Source organism: Myotis lucifugus, unplaced genomic scaffold (genome assembly GCF_000147115.1).
Source record: "Myotis lucifugus unplaced genomic scaffold, Myoluc2.0 scaffold_31, whole genome shotgun sequence".
Taxonomy (NCBI): Eukaryota; Metazoa; Chordata; class Mammalia; order Chiroptera; family Vespertilionidae; genus Myotis; species Myotis lucifugus.
In genome coordinates this window covers 7,511,255-7,518,070 of record NW_005871079.1, presented here as the reverse complement: position 1 = coordinate 7,518,070, position 6,816 = coordinate 7,511,255, and positions in this window count along the sequence as shown.

The following is a 6,816-nucleotide window of genomic DNA, read 5'->3' as shown; positions in this document are numbered from 1 at the left end:
TTTTCTTCTGAAACACCCTGCTTTTAGCCTGAAATATAAGATGGAGAATGTCACCCAAATAAAACAAATTCTAAAATTATGACTTCGTGACATATTTGAAAGTACAGATTTCTTAAGAAGTTTTCCACTTTGCAAACAACCTAAATGGATAAATTTTAGAAACAGTCATATTTGAAAGATACCAAAATGGAAATAAATATTATCAAAACAATCTTTGATAATAAATTATATATTAAAAGATTGATCAGAATATTTCTATTCTTTGCTTGATGCTGTAGCTTAGAGCATACCAATGCTCCCAGAGAAAACATTTTAAAGTCCCATAAAATACAAGACACATGCTTGTGGGCCTCAGAGTGTGACTGTGACAGAAAGAATGAAAAGGCCCAGATTATTGACAGAAGGAAAGATCATTGAAGTTAACTCAAATTTCTACCTGCTGATTGATATATCCTAGGATATTTGCTGAGCCCTAGTATGGGAAGATGGGCTAGATAGGAAGGCAAAGGGTAGTTGACAAGAGCTGAAGAGTAATTTAGACAATTTTATAAGCCTCAAGAAAACAAAACTTGGAGTTCAAGGCTGCCAAGGAAGGGAGGTATTGAGGCAACAAAATCCAGAAGAGATTTTGAGATACAGAGTAATAAGCTAACACTTGGAACTCATTTTCTTTTGAGTCATTTGATGTTTAATCTGAGAAACGCAAAAAGCTAAGAAATATAAAATGACAATGGCTGAAAGGCACAAGAGAATTTTAGTTATCCCTTTGTACTAGGAAACAAAAATGGAGTTCATGACCTGGCCTTAGGAAGCTCCAGGATGTGAGTTAAAACCACTGAAGATGGATGAGTAGAAGAAAACCAGAAGTTGAATGAGCCTTATGAGTACTTCAAACCAAGCTGAGTCAGCACGGTCTGAACTAGACTGTGTTGATGCCACCATTTGCTATGTGCCAGAGAGTAGGTTGAATCCTCTCTGGAAGAAGATAACATTATTTAAAGTCTGTACAATTTTTATCACAATGTCTAACATTTAATTAAAATTATTAAGCACACCAAGAAATAAGACTAAGAAAAAAAAGAGACAAAGGAGACCTACATATTGGTATATATTCCAAAATAACTAATTCATATGTTTCAGGAAATAGAAAATAATGTAGAGAACTCAAAAGAGAACTTTAATATATAAAAAAAGAACTGAGTGGATATTAAAGAAATAAAAAATACTAAACAGCAACTAGGAACTCAATGCATGGCTATAAAAGCAAATTTATCACAGTTAAGGAGAGGTTTAATGAGCTCAAGACACTCCGAAAACATCTAGACTGAAGCAGGGAAACGAAATGTGTGAGAAGTATAGAATTAATTTTGTGAAAATTACTGTAATAATAGAACATAATACAACTTATTCTCACTGTTACCTGCAATCACTCTCTACCAACCAGCTCTTCTGTCTATTGTGCCAAAGCCAACAAGCCACCACCTAAATCACTTTGCTTATTTGTATCATTATTTAGACTGTGCTTGGCAGTGACAGGAACTAAACACATCATCAGCTTAGAAGAGCAAGGAAAGAAGAAATTAAAGAGATTATTGACTAGCCAGAGACAAAATGAAAATTGGTTAGTACCGATAAAGACTTAAAGGTTAAATGTTTCCTAAATAAGTTTTGGCTGCCACACTGCAAAGTTAATAAGAATCATTTTACACTTCGCAATTAATAGCTCGTCCTAGTTAGACGGAGTACTTTTAAAAAGGGGGGAAAAGTCTTTTAAATATGTCCAGGTGTATATAAAACAAACTTTAAAATACTGAGAGGAATCTCTTCTATTGAAGTGGAATAGCATCACATTATAAAAGGCTTTTGCTTCTCACCTGACATTCTACTTGTTGATAATTAAAATAAGCATTAAATAAAAATTTTCAGCCTAGCAGTTGTGGGTCACTGGTTGAGTGTCAACCTATAAATCATGAGGTCACAGTTTGATTATCAGTCAGGGCACATGTCTGGGTTGCGGGCTCGATCCCCAGTAGGGGGCATGCAGGAGGCAGCCAATCAATGATTCTCTCTCATCATTGATGTTTCTATCCCTCTCTCTTCCTCTATGAGATCAATAAAAATAGTTTTTTAAAATTAAAAAAATTTATAAAATTTTTTTCAAGTGGGCACAGCAAACGTCTTCCTCAGACCTTAATCAATAAAGAAATTAAAAAAAAAAATCTTCTTCCTCAGATTTCTTTTTCCATGGTATTCCCTTTCATATCAGATAAATAGAGTCTTCCTTCCTCTTCTCTGTCTCTATGCTCTTTGGAAATGATTCAAAATTCAACGTTTATACTTTAGAAAGAACATGTTTATGATATTGAAGTTAGGGACCCTGAGATATACCTTTTTTTTTTTTTCTACACTGAAAATAACTGTCAGTGGCTTTTTGTGTAGACAGGCATATAAGGTCATAGGAGAACCGTACATACAACAGGCCCTGGCCTGGGAAAGAACAACATTACACAGTTTGGATTAACAAACAAAAGTATTCACTGGAATACTTTCACGGAATGAAGGCCTCTGGGGAAGTGAAGAAAAATTTTATCAAAGGAACTCAGGAGTGTTTCCAGGAGAGAAGAAGTTACATGCAGTAAATCTCTTCTCTCTAAGGTTTAGGAATAAGGAGATAGGCAAGGACTGCCACAGTTCAGCAAATATCCAGTGCACAGAAATAAAGACTTCAAAATAGAGCCACTATGTAAACTACGGGTTTTGAGAGACATGGTACCAGGGTCTTCTCTCTGATCACTGTTGACACCAGAACAGTCCACATCTGCAAGAAGCTTCTCATGGTATTGACTGGAAGAGAGGGTCAAGTCCAGACACTGCATACAGACACAATGTACCTTCAGAAGCCAACTCCACCATGGAGGGCAGTGCTGACTCACCAAGGCCTCTGCTTCATGATCCAGAAAGTGCAGCTGCCCATTCTACTTGCTGCATAGCTTCACCCTGCCACCTGCTGAAGATGGCACAGGCTTCCCGAGATGCTCCTTCCCAAAGCAGGAACACACGCACTGTGTTTGCTGAACATCAAAGAGGCCAAGTAGTGACGAGGGACACTAAGAGTTAGAGAGAGGGGGGAGGGGGAGAGAGAGAAACAGAGAAACATATAAGAGTCAGATCATATGCAGCCTTACAGTTACTATATAGTATAGCCACTTTGGAAGATAGTTTGGCAGTTTCTTACAAAACGAAACATTATTCTTATGATATAATCATGTTCTTTGGATTTATCCAAATGAGTTTAAAGCTTATGCTCATACAAAAAATCTGCACACAGATGTTTAGAGAAACTTTATTCATAATTGCCAAAACTTGAAAGCAACCAAGATGTTTTTTCAGTAAATGAATGAATAAATAAAATGTGATACCTCCAAAAAATGGGATATTTAAAGCTAAAAAAAAAAAGAGCTATCAAGCCAAAAGAAGACATAGAGGTAACTTAAAATCATATAACTAAGTGAAGGAAGCCAATTGAAAGGCTATATTCTATACTAATAAAAGCATAATATGCTAATTAAACCAGATGTCCATCCAGACGAAGCTGGGGCTGTGGGGGAAGCCCGGGTCCTGGGTGGCAGAGGGAAGCCGGTGCCAGCAGTGGGGGGAAGGAAGGCCTACTCTTGTACGAATTTTGTGCATCGGGCCTCTAGTATACTATATAATTCTACATGACACCCTGTAAAAGAAAAATCTATGGAGATAGTAAAAGGATCAGTGATTGCTAGGTATATGGGGTGGAGGAAATGAATAGACAGAGAACAGAGAATTTTTAGGGCAGTGAAACTGTTCTGAATGATACCATAATGGTTAAAACAGGTCACTATACATTTTTCAAAACCGATAGAAGATACAACACCGAGAGTAAGTTCTAATGTAAAATATGGACTGTGGAAGACAATGTGTCAATGTAGGTTCATTGATTCTAACAAATGTAAAATTAACTGGGCCTGGTGCCTTTTAAAAATAATTTCTTTCTGCTTTTTCTATTTATTTTACAGTTGTTCTATACAGGTGTTCTACTTATTGTTGAACTAATTATACACATTTAAATTTATATTTGTATAATTAGTTCAATATATAATTATATGTGTAATTATACCTCTTTCTGATTCATAATACTGTTTTTGTATCTCCTGTTTTCATACTTGTTAATGTTTTCTATATTTTAGTCATCTTTTAAAATAGCTTTCAGTTCTATTTATTAAATTTTATTTATTTTAAATTTTACTAATTTCTTATTTTTGTTTAGCAATTGTTTCCTTATGCTTTAGGTTTATTTTCCCTAATTTCTTGAGTTGAATGATTGAAACATTTTCTCCCAGATTTCTCATTTTCTAACACAATAATTTTATGCTTTCTAATAAAAGAATTTCCTTGAAAAAACTTTGCTCACAACACATAGCTTTTATTATATAGCACCCTTTCTAACCCAATAGTTATTTGGAAGACTGGTTTTTAATTTCCATGTGGATAGATCTCATTTTGCTATTTTATAAAAAAAATTATTAATTCTAGATCCATTTTCTCTGCCTTTTAGCTATTTCCCCCAAAGTTTTTATTCTTTTAACCCTTTGTGCTAAATTCTGGGGTAATTCTGTGGCTCAATCCTTATGTTCAACAATGCACTCTTCTGCTGTGACTATTCTGCTACTGAATGCATCAGTTGTTTTAGCTAACATTGTTTAGATTTTACTTGCTCCCTTTTCATACAAAAACCATTCTTTTACTGAATTAAATGTTTTTTTTTAACATATATCTGTATTGATTTCAGAGAGGAAGGGAGAGGGAGAGAGAGAGATAGAAACATCAATGATGAGAGAGAATCATTGATCTGCTACCTCCTGCATGTCCCCTACTGGGGATTGAGCCCACAACCTGGGCATGTACTCTTGATGGGAATAAAGCCTGGGACCCTTCAGTCCACAAGCTGACACTCTATCTACTGAGGCAATCAGGCTAGGGCCAGAATGAAATATTTTTTTACCTTTTATCTGAGTATATTAGTTCTGTTTCTGTTATGTTTCCTGTACTACCTTCATTGTCTTGCTCATTAATACTTCTGAGTTCAGTGCTTCTAAAACAATATCCATTTATCTTAAACCGTAGTAATGTGTGTGTGTGTGTCTTTGCTCACTTTGAATCTGTCATTCCATGTTCACCTATTGATAGGGCACTGTGTGTGTCTATGTTTGTATTAATGTACTTAATGTGTTCTCTAGCCAGTGTTAGAGAAGTGGTTTATTAAAATAGTCACATCTGTTTGACCTCTTCATTCCATTTTTCTCTGAACTACCTAATCTAGCCTAGCTGGTATGGCTCAGTAACTGAGCATTAACCCATAAACCAAGAAGTCACTAATTCTAGTCTTGGTCAGGGCACATGCCCAGGCTGAGGGCTTGATCCCCTGTACAGGAGGCAGCCGTTGAATGATGTTTCTTTCTCATTGAAGTTTCTACCTCTCCATTCCTCTCCCTTCCTCTCTCTCTAAAAATCAATAAAAACATTTTAAATGACCTTATCCACTAATGGCATCTCCTTCATTTCAATAATTACTTATTATTGCACTGGAGGCCCAGTGCACAAAATTCATGCACTGGGGGAGCGGGGAGAGGTCCCTCAGCCCGGCCTGCACTCTCTCACAGTCCAGAACCCCTTGCTCCTTACTGCCCGCCTGCTTGCTGCTCCTTAGTGCTGCTGGAGGCAGGAGAGGCTCCCGCCACCACCACTGTGCTCGCCAACCGTGAGCCAGGCTTCTGGCTGAGCAGTACTCTCCCTGTAGGAGCACACTGACAAAAAGGGGGCAGCTCCTGCATTGAGCGTCTGCCCCCTGGTGGTCAGCTACTGGTCTTTCCACCATTCAGTGGATTTGCATATTAGCCTTTTATTATATAGGATTTATGGGATATCTCTCACAGTTCCTAGAGATTTTTGTGGGAATGAGTACACAGATTTGTATTCCTTGTCTCCCAATTTGATTCTTGCCTTGCACATAATATTGTTATAATCCATTTATTCCAGTATGCAAGATTTGCATTTAGTAAGCATCTGTAATACATAAGGAGTCTTTTGCTAGTTTCTGGGGGAATAGAAAATAGTTATAGAGCTCAGAGTTTAAGGGGATGAAAAAAATGTATAAACAGACAATTATAATGTTAAATGGCATGTATGGATATATTAAAAAATATGTACAAAGTATATGTGGTCTAATAGTTTGCCATGGAGATTGGTGGGAACAGTCCAGCAGCAAGGAGTATTTTATTACTAACACTGTTTAATGGTGACAATTAAAGCAGACCAATAATTTTGTCATTGTTTTTTAATTCTCTATACACAATAACAACAACAACGAAGACTTCTGGCCTGCACCCAAGGCAGACCATTCCCACTCTTCCCCCTTGGTGTACCACTTGTAGGGACTCCAGAAGGAGGTGATACACTCTGCTTGGTCACTTTGCTTTACAGATGAAAAGTCACTGCCCTTTGGCATGTCAGAAAAGGTAGAAATGGAGAGTTGGTAATAGACATAAGCATCTTAAGGAGGTAGACATGAGAATACTTAGTGATGAATTGGGTGTTGAAGATACAGGAGTGAGCAGAGTCTCAAATGACTCCTAGGCTTTTTACTAGTACTGGCAAGAGAAGGAAAAGAAGACAGGTTTAGTGGTAGAACATGTAAAGAATACAAGATGCCTACAGAACATTCAAGTGAAAGAACTAATAGCTGGTTCTATAAACAGATTCCAAAGTTCAACAAGGAGATCTGGG